The 12,962-nt window shown below is 40.0% G+C and overlaps 1 pseudogene; it reads right to left on the bottom strand.

The window, feature by feature from the left end:
• Window positions 1–7,671: 7,671 nt before the first annotated feature.
• LOC148033883 (uncharacterized) lies at window positions 7,672–8,643 on the bottom strand (annotated as a pseudogene).
• Window positions 8,644–12,962: the final 4,319 nt, after the last annotated feature.

Below are 12,962 nucleotides of genomic sequence, written 5' to 3' on the forward strand. Positions count from 1 at the left end.
CGACGACACTACTTGGAATGGTCACAAGAAGCTCCTGTGCAGCAAAGGCTCCCTCCATGCACTTCATACAAGCAATGTGATGGAATCACTAAAAGAGAAAACCATTGAACATACCTGCACCAAATAGACACACAGTCCTCTTCGCTAAATAGATAGAACATTTCACAACCAACAGAATGACCCTCTTAGCCTTATGAAATAAAACATTAGAACTTGATAGAGATGACCCTCTTGGCCTTACGAAATAAAACATTTGAACTCGACAAAGACATCCCTCTCAGTCTTATGAAATAAAATATTTTACTACCATTCAGAACACTGTACTACTGAAACGATCCCTTGATCCTAACATTACTCTACTAAAGCACAAAACCGGCCAAGGATAAGGCCTCTTAGGCCCTACACTAAGTACATCAAATTATTAACTAACCTCCTATATGAATAGCAAGGGGTGTTCGATGAATATGACAATACACAATCATATGTATCCATGACAGAGTTAGAAGGTGCTCACTTGTGACTTGACTCATAACCCAAACTAACCATCGGCGGCAAAAATATGACGTTGTTATGCGAGCGGTGATCGGGAACAAGCCTCACTCACAACCCGATAACGAGACATTAAGGAGTGCCGGTTTGGGTAATTGACTTTGTCAAATGCACAACACAACTTGGAAAATTAAAATATTCGACGAAACCCACAAACCACACAAGACAACTCACAATGAAAGTATCTAAAATTTAGACAACAACCAAGTAAACTATATTCTCATACCTTAATAGCCTTGATCCGAAGCTTGACACCACAAAGTCTAACTTCTTCCTCTTTGACAATAGCACGTCCAAAAAAATTCTCTTGCATGCAACCCTCCTCTCACATCTCTCACAAGATGACAAGAAGATACAAGGGAAGGGGGCCCCTAACTCTCCACTCTCCTCTCCTTTTATAGTTTTTTACATCCTCCCTTACGTTGGACATGCTTTTGCTTTCCCAAAAGCCTTAGGATTTTTATGCCTTTAAGGAAATTTAATATTTTTAACATTTAAGATATTAAAGCTTAAGAAACTTTAAAGCCTTTAAGGCTTTTTTCTCTATGTGTTTGCTGAACGGTCTGCTTTTCCATTCCTTCGTCTTCGTTGTCACTTCACTATTCTTTGCCTTTTCTTGTCCTTTGTCTTCAGCACTGTTATCTTTGTTTTCAGCACGTTCTTCGGCTGTTGTGTTGTCTCGTTCTTCTTCTTTCTACATCATTTTGTCAGCTTTCTCGTCACTACAACTGCTCTCCTTCATTCACCTGAGTTTCTTGCCATTTTCAACTTCATCGTGGCTTCCTATTCTTTGTCGTCCAGTCTCATCTGCTCCTTCAGACCGAGCACCTGCACTCACTCCTCCGTTGGGACCCTTCTCTTTACTCCCTTTTTCGCATTCTGTATCTTCATCTTCTTTCTTGTTCTCTAAATTTGAAATCTGAGCTTCTTGTTCTCTAAATTTGAAATCTGAGCAAGCTTCCTCTTCCCCATGTCTACCAACGTAGACCTTAACCCTAAATGACGAATGTATGTGCCTTGCAATTTCAAGAAATTCCTCTCCTTTGAAGTAACTAGCACAGGATCTTCCAATTCATAACGATTTTTGTCCAGTTCAAATGCTTGATAATAGCACTTCTCAAGCTTTCTTTTTCCTATTCTCTTAATGACATATCGGACGGGCTTAGCTTCTGGACCAGACTCTTCATCGCTGCCACGTCCTCTTGCTCCTCTGTCGGGATAGTGTACCCATGCCACGTCCTGAAAGGACCTTGCCGGAATGCTTTCTTGCCTGCAAGGGGAGCCTAAAATTGTTTGTGATGGAATACTCTAGCAAATCCTTCCACGGCCTGACACAGCAAGTCCTCCCGTAGCCTCTGGTATGCAAGGCACGCATTGAAAGGCACTACTCATCGTCTGCTCGTTTGTTGTGCTCTATAGCCTGTTCTGCTATGGACTTTTTGGATGTTCCTCTACATTGTTCCATACTATGAAATGTAGCCAAGAGTAACTAGAGAGCACCAAGGTCAACCCAATTTGCATTTCCAAACTTGTTCCAGACTTGCTCAACAGTAGAAACTACAATTTGTTCATGGTCCTGAACTGATGCTGCTGTACTCTCGTAGACTTTGGTGGTATGTGTATCAATTTGACTAATATCACCCTTCATTCTCACTACTGCCCCACACTCAGAATCCACTAATAAAATATATGCAGTATTTGAATCCCTGCAGATGGTAAACTTCAATTGAGCCATTTCGCAAGAAAGTAACATATGCAAGCCATAAAACACAACTTATCCCACCAGTGCAAGTACAAGAACAAGCCCATTTGGCTGGGATGAGCTTTTAAGCTCGGTTTTGAGCAAGACAAACTCTGATATGTGCTCCCATAAAGCAAAAGCACCACTGTTACTCTTTCCTATAAGAGTGGCATAGTGAGACCCCTTCACCTTCCTTGAGGAATGTTTTTCTCCATATGCATTATTTGAGGCAAAGCCATGTGACCTAGTAACAAAAATTGGGGAGGCTTCATCCACACTCCAGAAATTTTCCCACAAGCCTTGATCACTTGCATGTAAAAGATCCTCAACTTCAAGACACATTTCAGCTTCCACAAATGCAGATGACTGGACAGAGGGCATTCTAAGCAACTACTGAAACTGCACAACCTCCAGTGCAAATTCAAACTGCCGTAGTTCATCTAGCTGAAAAGGATTCTCAATCAAGGAGTGTCCATCATCTTGAGCTGACAGGTTGGTTTCAAGCCAACTAAGCAACTCTATGCTGAAAGTTTCACTGTCGGCTAGTCTCTTCAAAAATTCTTTTGGGCCAGCTGGACTGCTACCTGATGCAGATGAGCGACTCTTTGGTGAAAAAATCAACACATTCTTCTCTTGTCACAAGCTCTGAAACCTGGTTTAGAGGACATTATCCAGATTTTCATCAGTTGCTCGCTTTTTTCTCTCAGTGTTGACCATGAACTTGGCATCCTTCAGAATGCTAGGAGCGAAACCATTCTTGGAATTTTTTATTTTCATGCAATGTGCCCTAGCAGTAATATGATTTGAAAAGGAACTTTGTGCACAACCATACATGATTTGATAAAACATGAAATTAATTGAATCCATGACATGCTACCATTCAAACAATGCTTACACAAAGAATATGGATGCACTGAAGATATTTGTGCCTAGCCTATCTAGAGGTGATTGTGCGTCATGCAAGATGCAAACAAAATTCCTTGTTAATTTTAAATTCCTTATCCTCACCTCTCAACTCTCATTAAAAAGATATGATATACTCCGCTCCACCTATCCAAAATCTCACAATCACTCTAGAAAATGGTGGTCCTCAAGATGTTGACCAAACATGAACAACCCTTCTCACAATTGATGGCATCCTTCACGACCCTCTAACTCACCCAACCACCTTACACTCTCAACCAGAAGTTCCTAACTTTGTGATGAATATCCCAAATGGTGCGTGCAAGAAATGTGTGTGCTCAATGACAGGTGCTCTCTCATATGCGTGTGCATCTAAAATTTACTGCATATAGTTGCGGCGGACCTCATGCCGTGCTAGTGCTCAATGATGGTGCAAAATGTGCATCATCCCAACCCACGGCATGGAAGTATTTGATAAGAACAGGAGATGACCCCCGAGTACAGTGCATCAACAAGTGCAACGTGAAGTGCTCGTGAACCCATTATCCCTTGTGATGTGCAAAAGTCTTGACAAGAAAACATACCTTGTCCGAAATGTTCGGTAGCTATTGACAAACACAAGCTTCATCCTATTCAAAAAAATACAAGACTCGACCAAGGCTATCAAGTTCCACAGTCAACAATTCAAACAAAATGACAGAAGCAAATCCTAGGCTAAAGAAACACAAGAAATCCAACTACAAAACAACAAAACAAACTGTCACACAAACAACTAGGCTAGCAAAAATCAAACCTAACTACAATTTGACTAGGGGTTTTCAGTTTCAAGAAAATGCTTGACATATTTAGCCCTCCCCCTAGTCTGCAAACATTCATGTGCAGTAGTTGCTTTCATAAAACGATGCAACATCTATCATCCATTCAGTTTTCTCATTCTTTTGTTGAAATTGTCATTCTGACCACTCCTCTATTTGTATTGTCATTAATATTGATATGTATTTCTTTAATATATATCCATTTATCCTTTGCTTATGTGCCTTCCCATCCAAATTTTCTAACTCATAAGTTCCATTTTTAAAAACTTCAGAAACCCTGAATGGTCCTTCCCACTTTGTTTGGAATTTCTTTTGAAAAGTATGATCCAATTTACTATTGTATCTCAAAACTAAATCCCCTTTTTTAATTTTTTATTTTTTTATTAATATTGTGGAATGCAAGAAGGACTAGATACTCAACCCAGAAATTGGCCTCCCTCTCCCGTTTCTCCTTTTCCATTTATCTATGTTCAGTACAAAGGCAAGAACCAATTCAAGAGCAGGAATTGTTAGTTTGGCAAGAGCAAGAACTGCTAGTTTGGTTGTGACCGGGCCGTTGGGCTATCCTCGATGTTAGGCTATACCACAGCTCCCCCCTAAAAATAGAGGGTGGGCCTAAGGAAAAGTGGGGTTGGGAAGAGTACATGGTTTTTATTCTTGTTACATGGGCTATAGTGATGGACTGATTGGACAAGCGTTGTAGACGATATGTGTTGGTGCAGATGCGTTGGAGGACTTTGTATGGACCAACCCATCGATGTAGGAGAGATTCACTTAGGCCTTTGCGGCGCAGAGGGAAGTACAGCATGAATAGATTGTTCTCTGCATATTCCACCTGATGACGGGGTTCATCATAATTGTGTTTCTGCCATTGCTGAGCTACCTGAAGATTTTTGTGAAGAGCTTGGCGGAGGAGAGGTTGTTGTTGTTGGAGATAAAGTAACCAATCAGCTGCCTCAGCTTTTGTTGGTTGTAGATGGAGGGTATGTAAGTCAGGCTGAAGACGAGGATCACGACCATAGAGAGCTTGAAAGGGGCTAACTTTCATAGAGGCCTGGACTGATGTGTTATACGCGTGCGCGGCAAATGGAAGCACTTGATCCCAATTCTGGTGTAAAGGGTCTACAAATGCAGCTAGTACCTGTTTGATTGTCCTATTTTGCCTTTCTGTCAACCCATTTGTTTGCGGGTGATAAGGGGAAGTGAATAGCCGGTTGACTCCTAAACTTTTGGTCGAGACTTGAAGAACCTCACTTTTAAACTGGGAGCCTTGGTCGGACAGGAGTTGTAAGGGGCACCCATGGCTGAATACTAGCTTGTGTAAGAGCGCGGCTGCCACTGTTGATGCGGCGGTATCTGGTAGTGCAATTGCTTCACACCACCGAGTTAGATACTCCGTGATGATGGGAATATGGCGGTTACCTGTAGTAGACATGGGGAAGGGCCCATTAAATCCCAACCTACCAGTTTGAAGGGCTCATTGACCACAATGGGAGACAAAAAACCAACATTGTGAGGTGGGGACTTGATGCTCTGGCACACCTTGCACTGGAGAAGATGTTGAGATACAGATTGCCGCATGTTGGGCTAGTAGTAATGCACCCGGAGCTTGTGTAATACTTTATGAAAACCCAAGTGCCCAGACAGAGGATGATTGTGATAAAAGTCCAAGTAAAACTGCTGAGGTACCTGGGGCACATAGATACGTGGGACCTGGCCATTGGCGACATAATGTACGACATTGTTGATCACCATAAATCTGCAATGAAGTTGTTGTGGTTGTGGAGACTGAAGCTGCAATACTATTTGCTTGATGACGGGGTCATGTTGCTGTAAGGCAGCAATCTGAGCTATGTTGATTGGAAGATCCATGGGTTGAGGAAGAAAATGAGTGGCTTGATGTTTGTATCGTGAGAGACCATCAGCAATGAGGTTATCTGATCCCTTGCAATAGACCAATGTAAGCTGGTATTCCTGCAGAGCCAGTGCCCATCATATTAATCTCCAGGGTGGGTGGTGTTTGTGGATGAGGGAGACTAGTGGTTGATAATCGGTTTCTACTTGTACTTGGGTGCCGTGGAGATACGGGTGAAATTTGTGAAAGGCCCACACTATTGCCAATAGCTCTTTCTCAGTTGTTGAATAATTCTCTTCTGACTTGGTGAGGGAGCGACTGATGAATGAGATAGGCTGCTAGTGTTGAAGGTCATCCTGTTGTAGTAGGACAGCTCCCAGACCCTGATTCGATGCATTAGTTTGTAATTTGAATGGCTTGGAGAAGTTGGGGTGAGCTAGGAGAGCAGCATCTTGGATTACTTGTTTGAGTTGGGTGAATCTCTGTTGACATGCTGAGGTCCAGGTGTATTTGTTTCCTTTCTTGAGGAGCTGACGAAGAGGATAAGTTATAGCAGCTAGATTCGAGACAAATCGGAGGGAAAAATTTGCCATCCCCAGGCAGCTTTGGAGGGTTTTGACTAAGGAAGGGGGAGCGTAGTTCTGGATAGTTGTAACTTTAGATGGGTCCATCTGAATACCATCTGCAGAGATGATGAATCCCAAATTCTTGAGCTTTGTATGACCCCATCGGCACTTTTTAAATTGCAACTGTAGGTTAAATTCCTGGAGCCTTTTGAGTACTTCTTCTAGAACCTGTAAGTGCTGCTGCCATGTCTGTGTGTGTATTAGAATGTCATCCAAATAGACCAGTAGAACACCTTGAGCTATTAGGTCGTGAAAATTTGTATTTGCCATTCTTTGAAAAGTGCTACCAGCATGTGACAAACCAAATGGCATACGAGTGAATTGAAACAATCCCTTGTGAGTACGAAAAGCTATCTTATGTGCATCTTTCGGATGCAGAGGTATCTGCCAATAGCCCGATGCCAAATCGAGAGAAGTGAAGCACCTGGACTTCCCTAACTGATCTAATAGGTCATCCATTCTAGGAAGTGCAAAAGATCATGGATAGTCACCTTATTGAGTGGCCTGAAATCAATACAAAAACGATAAGTATTGTCGTCCTTGCATATTAGGTGAGGCTCAGACACCCAGTCACTACTAGAGGGAATGATTATGCCCTTGTTCAACATATCTCAGACTGCTTGATCTATCCTCTCCTTTTCCAAAGGAGACCTGCATCGGGTTGCCATGCGGACAGGAGGAGCATCCCCGGTGTTGATCTCATGCTGGGTGGGGAAGTTTGTCTGTAAGGTTTGAGAGGTTAGTTGAAACAATTTGGAGAATTTGTTCAAGACTTTCCGGACATCATGCAAACGGGTGTGAGAGTGTTTCCAAGTGTATTGTGTGTGTACGACAGTGGGATGTTGGTGTGAACATATAAACATTGGTATCAGTAGGGAGTTGGGTAAAACCAACTGTTGAGAGTCAAATTGTAAGCGAGCCTTGGTTTTCACAAACCAATCATAGCCGAGAGTCATGGGAAACAACTGGTTGCTTAAAATATAAAAGGAGTGAGTGAACAATTGAAGAGCTAGAAAGAATGTACAATGGACTTGAGTTCGCTAATGGAGGAAATACTACTACCTGAGTCTAAAAGTACTTCTTGGGATGTGTTTTCTATATGGGCTAGTGTGGAACATACCATGCGATTGGAAGATGCGGCAGCTTGAATTTGTGGGCGATGCTCTTCCACCAACGTCCCGCTTAGATGTTTCCCGGTAGCTCGGTCAGAGAGGCAGCATCAACAAGTTGTACCTGGGCATTTTGGTGATGTTGTCGTGCTTGAAGTTGTTTGCAATGCTGTTGAACATGACCATAATTATTACAATAGAAACATTTTGGGCAACCCTGTGCATCTCGTGAGGGTAAGGCTCTACGGGAAGTCAGTTGATAATTCTGAATGTCAATGTCCATGGGAATGGGATTGGACTCTACTAGGTGGGGGTGTGGAGTCATTTGAGGGACACAGGTTATTGGAGCATCAGGGTTTGCAGAGGCCTCGATATGCTATGCGATTTGAATTGCATCGTGGAAAGAGGTTGGGCCCTGATCTCAAACCTGTCTGGAGATGTCATGATGGAGGCAAGGCTAGAGAAAAAATAATTTGATGTCTTCAGACATTGTAGGGTCAGCCCTCAAAAGCAGCTAATTCATCTTGATCGCAAATTGTGCGATTGGTTCAAACTGTTGTTGTTTCAAAGCATTGAGTTGCTGGAGCGCCGTCTGAGTAATATTCTAATGCGCAAAATTCTGAATCAACAATGCTTTCAAACTCTGCCAATCTCCTTTAATATCTTCCTGATGTTGGATGAACCAAGTTGCAGCGACACCTTCAAGCAGCGTGTGGACCTCCATGGCCTTGTGTTCTTCAGACCAAGTATGATAGTTGGAGACGTTTTCGAAATGATCCAGCCACATTAATACGTTCTCTATTGGCAAACGTGAAAACAGCTTTGGGTGAATCTTAGGGTCTGGGCGGTGATTTTGTGTTGTGCTATTGGATGATAGGAAATTGAGAAGGGACTGGTTAGTGTGATTAACTTGCAAAAGCATGTTGGACATTGCCTAAACTAGGTGTTCCATCTGAATAGGTTGTGCGGTGTACTCAGGTTGCATATATGCATCCTCGTATATGGGAGAGTGAGGGTTTTGGCATGGAGAAGTTGGGCGGCTCATGACGCAAGCAAATGTGAGAGGGACCGGGATGCAAGATGAGCGTGTGCAGGGCAAAGAATGAGGAACCCGTGAAGCCTGCCATCTCCACCAATGTGGAATGCAAGAAGGACTAGATACTCAACCCAAAAATTGGCCTCCCTCTCCCATTTCTCTTGTTCCATTTATCTATGTTCAGTACAAAGGCAAGAACCAGTTCAAGGGCAAGAACTGTTAGTTTGGCAAGAGCAAGAACTGTTAGTTTGGCAAGAGCAAGAACTGCTAGTTTGGCTGTGACTGGCCGTTGGGCTACCCTTGCTATTAGGCTATACCACAATATCTTGTAAATTTTTTTCTTGAATTTTCTCATATTGATCACACACTTCCTGTCTGTTTAATTGTGCTTCTTGTAATTGTATCAACCTTTCTATGAAATAATTTTTTTCCTCTCCTTCAGTCAACTTTTCAATCATCCTTAAAGCCGGTATTTCTACCTCTATAGGTAATAAGGCTTCCTCTCCATAACCCACTTTAAAGGGATAATATCATGTATTTTCTTTTCTTGCTAATCGATAAGCCCACAAAGCACTTGGCAATTCAATATCGCATGTTTGTGGACGATCCCTTGTCATTTTAGACAGCATTCTTATTAACTCCGCGTTAAATCTCTCGTTGAGACCATTACATTGAGGATAGTATGGTGAAGTAAATCTTTTTGTTATTTTCATTTTCTCACAAAGAAAGTCTATTAATTCTCCCTTAAAACCTGGTCCTCTATCTGACAAAATCTCTAAAGGTGTTCCAAATTTACAGCATATATCTTCATAGATAAATTTTCCCACATCTATGGCTCTAATGTTTTTTACAGCCTTAGATTCTGCCCATCGAGAAAGATAATCAACTGTTGTCAAAATATATATTTTTCCTCGTGAAGTATGTGGTAATGGACCAATTGCATCAATTCCCCATTTTTCAAAAATTTCATATGCAAGAATGATTTTTCTTGTTTCAGGTTTCAATATTCTCTTACTCATTCTTTGACATTCATGACAGGATTTGCACCAATGATTAACATCTTTTTGAATGCTTGGCCACATATATCCTTCAGTTAAAATCTTTTGTAAAGTTATTTTGTGTGAATAATGTCCCCCACATGCCCCCTCATGATTTGTTTCTAAAATGTGATATATTTCTTCTTTCCAGGGTACTCTTCTTAAAATTAAATCCACTCCTTTAGCATAAAGAGCATCGTTCACCATTTTACATCTTCCAGCTCTTCTTAAAAACCCATATTTTTTGTTTTTTTGAATGCTAGAAGGTACTTTTCCTGTTAACAAAAATTCTTCTTCCAAGTCAAGAGTTTCTCTTCCCCTATAAAGAGGAAGATCTGTTTTCATCACAAACACTTGACAAATTGCTAATTGGGCTGCATTGTGAGCTTCCTAATTTTCTTCCTTGGAGATATGTTTCAAACTCCAGGCTTCAAACTGTTTTAAATCTCTTCGAACTCTATTACACAACCTCTTCAATTTGGGATTTTTTATCTGCCAAACTTTGAGTATTTGCTTTAGTAATAGTAAAGCATCACCTCTAATAACCTTCAAATTCCCATTCTTCGACAAAGCATAATGGCTACTTGTAAGGTTGCATACTCAGCTTCATTATTACTTGTTGCCTCAAGTTTAACTGTTTCTTTTTTTATTAACTTTCTTTGAGGATCATAAACCACTATTCCTCCTGAAGATGCTTGGTGTGCCTTACGATATGATCCATCAAAATACATCAAGAATGAGTTTTCTATTTCTCGTTTTTCCTCTTCTTTTTCTCCAAATTTTCCTTTAAGTAAAAAAGAGCTTCCTCTATAGGTTAAAAGGTCTGCTATTGTAGCCCTAGTTGAATCCTCAACCTGGAATTTATATTGAAATTCTTCTAGTTCAACAATCCATTTCATAACTCTTCTTGATAAGTTTGAGTTATTCACCAATTGTGGTAATACTGTATAGCTTGTTAAAATAGTAAAGGATTTTGGCAGTAGATATCTCCTAAACTTTTTACAAGCAAATATCACACTTAACATTACCAGTTCTATTTCTGTATATGTTTTTTCTATTTGCAACTTCACTCGACTTGCGAAATAGATAGATCTCATATATCTAGAATTCCTTCCTTGTTGCATTAGAATTGCTCCAATAGCATCTTCCCCAATTGAAGGATTCACAAAAAACTCATTTTCTCAATCAGGTGCTTGAATTGATGATGCATGACTTACAGTTTCCTTTACCTGTTGAAACACTTCTTCAACCTCTTTAGTCCACTCTAAAGGATCCTTCTTGGCTACCATCTGTATAACGGATAGAGTAACTGAGATGCCAGAGGAATGAATCTTGATAGATATCTTACCTTATGAATGAATGTCATAAGTTCTTTGGTATCTGCAGGTGATACTAAGGTTACTAGGGCTTCTAGATCAGGTTCTATTCCATTTTTTTAAACTACATGACCAAGAAGTTTCACTTTTGGTTGAGCTATTTTACATTTTTTTGGATTTAGTTGACAACCATAATAACTATCCAATCTTTCAAATACTTCTCCAAGTTTTTCACAATGTTCTAATCTTGTACTATGAACACAAATATCATCAATGAAGTCTCTAACAAACTTTCCTAGGCAAGGTGCTAGCACTCTATTTATCCTCCCTTGATACCAAGCTGGTCCATTACTAAGTCCAAAAGGTAAAACTCTATAGCAAAAACAACCCCATGGTGTTATGAAAGTCGTTTTCTTTTTATCTTCTAGAGCAATGGGTAATTGAAAATATCCAGAATATCCATCACAAACACTATACCTTTCAAAACCTGCAACTGAATCTAAGATTTCTTCTACGAAGGGAAGCAGATAATGATCCCTTTTTGTGACGGCATTTAGAGGCTTATAATTAACACAAATTCTCCAACCTCCCGTTTTCTTTGATGCTATAACTATTGTGCTTACCCATTCTGAATCTTCTACAAGATAAATAAACCCAGCCTGCAACAATTTATCTACTTCTTCTTTCAAATCTGATATTTGTTTTGAAGTTAGGGGTTTTAACTTTTGACATATTGTCTTGGCATCTTCTTTACAGTTCTATTTTTAGCCCTTCCCCTTTCATTCCTCTGATTTCTAAGTATGAGGTTGCAAAAAGGTTGGGATATTTATTTATAAGTGAATGATATTGTTTTCTTTCTCCATCTGTCAAATCTTGACTTAACATTTTTTCTAGAAACCCTCTTTTTTTTGTTAAATCTTGTGGTAATTCCATTAATTTTTCTAATTTCTCTAGTTTCCCTTCTTCATCATCTTTTAAAAACCCATCTTTTTTATTTCCTTTGGTTTTAACATTTATGTTTTGGACTTTTTTTTGTTTTTTGATACCCTTGTAACTATTGATGGTTCTATATGAGTTATTGACCTCATTCTGTTTTCTAGAGATATTTTTTTCTTCTTTTTATTATTATTTTAATTATTATAGATGAAATTTTTGGATCTGAATCACTTTCCGAACTTCCCTCCTCAATTTCATCTTCTTCTTCCGTACTATCACTTTCCTCTTCTTCTTCCTCGCTAGTATCCTCATTCACTAATTCCTTTCTCGACCCGTATCAAACTTCTTTGCTACTCCTCTACAGTCATAAATTGTTAAAGTTCCTTTCCCCCAATCTTGTATTGCTCCTGCTTTCCTAAGCCAGGGTCTACCCAAAATAAGTGGAAATGCTCCTAACCCTACTGGCATAGCATGACAAGTAATTTTCATAGCAACTCCATAAACCTTGATTTCAAAATTTTGAATTATTCATATGCATTTCACTTTAGCATGATTTGCAAGCCTTATTCAAAAACTGGATCCTACCACTATTCGAAGTCCAAACTGTTCTACACATGCTTGGGTAATCACACTGACTTGTGCTCCTCCATCTATGTATGCCTCTCCTATATTTTGGTTTTTGTACCAAGCATCTACTACAGGACAAATATCTGGTAACTCCTCTACACTTAAAACTCTTACAATACCTTTTTTCCCTTCTCTCCCTTTTGGATTTACTAATTTCTTCCAGTGTCCTCTCATCCTAGGGCACAACTCCATCAACTAAGCAAAGGATTTATCAGGTTTCCTACCCATCATATCTTTCTTTAGATCATAGTCATTTTCTCCTTCTCCCAAAGGAATATCATTAGTATGATAATGTTTTCTAGGTGCTCTCGATCTATTTTCTTCTTTTCTCTCTTTCTTCACTCGTCTCTTTATTTTTCTCCCTCTTTCCTCACGAGCCTTACTAGTTTCAGGTTCATCTCTCTCAACATCT

The sequence above is a fragment of the Lygodium microphyllum genome, chromosome 7 (assembly GCF_053477565.2).
Source record: "Lygodium microphyllum isolate KBCC chromosome 7, Lygodium_microphyllum_v1.1.10, whole genome shotgun sequence".
Lineage (NCBI taxonomy): Eukaryota > Viridiplantae > Streptophyta > Polypodiopsida > Schizaeales > Lygodiaceae > Lygodium > Lygodium microphyllum.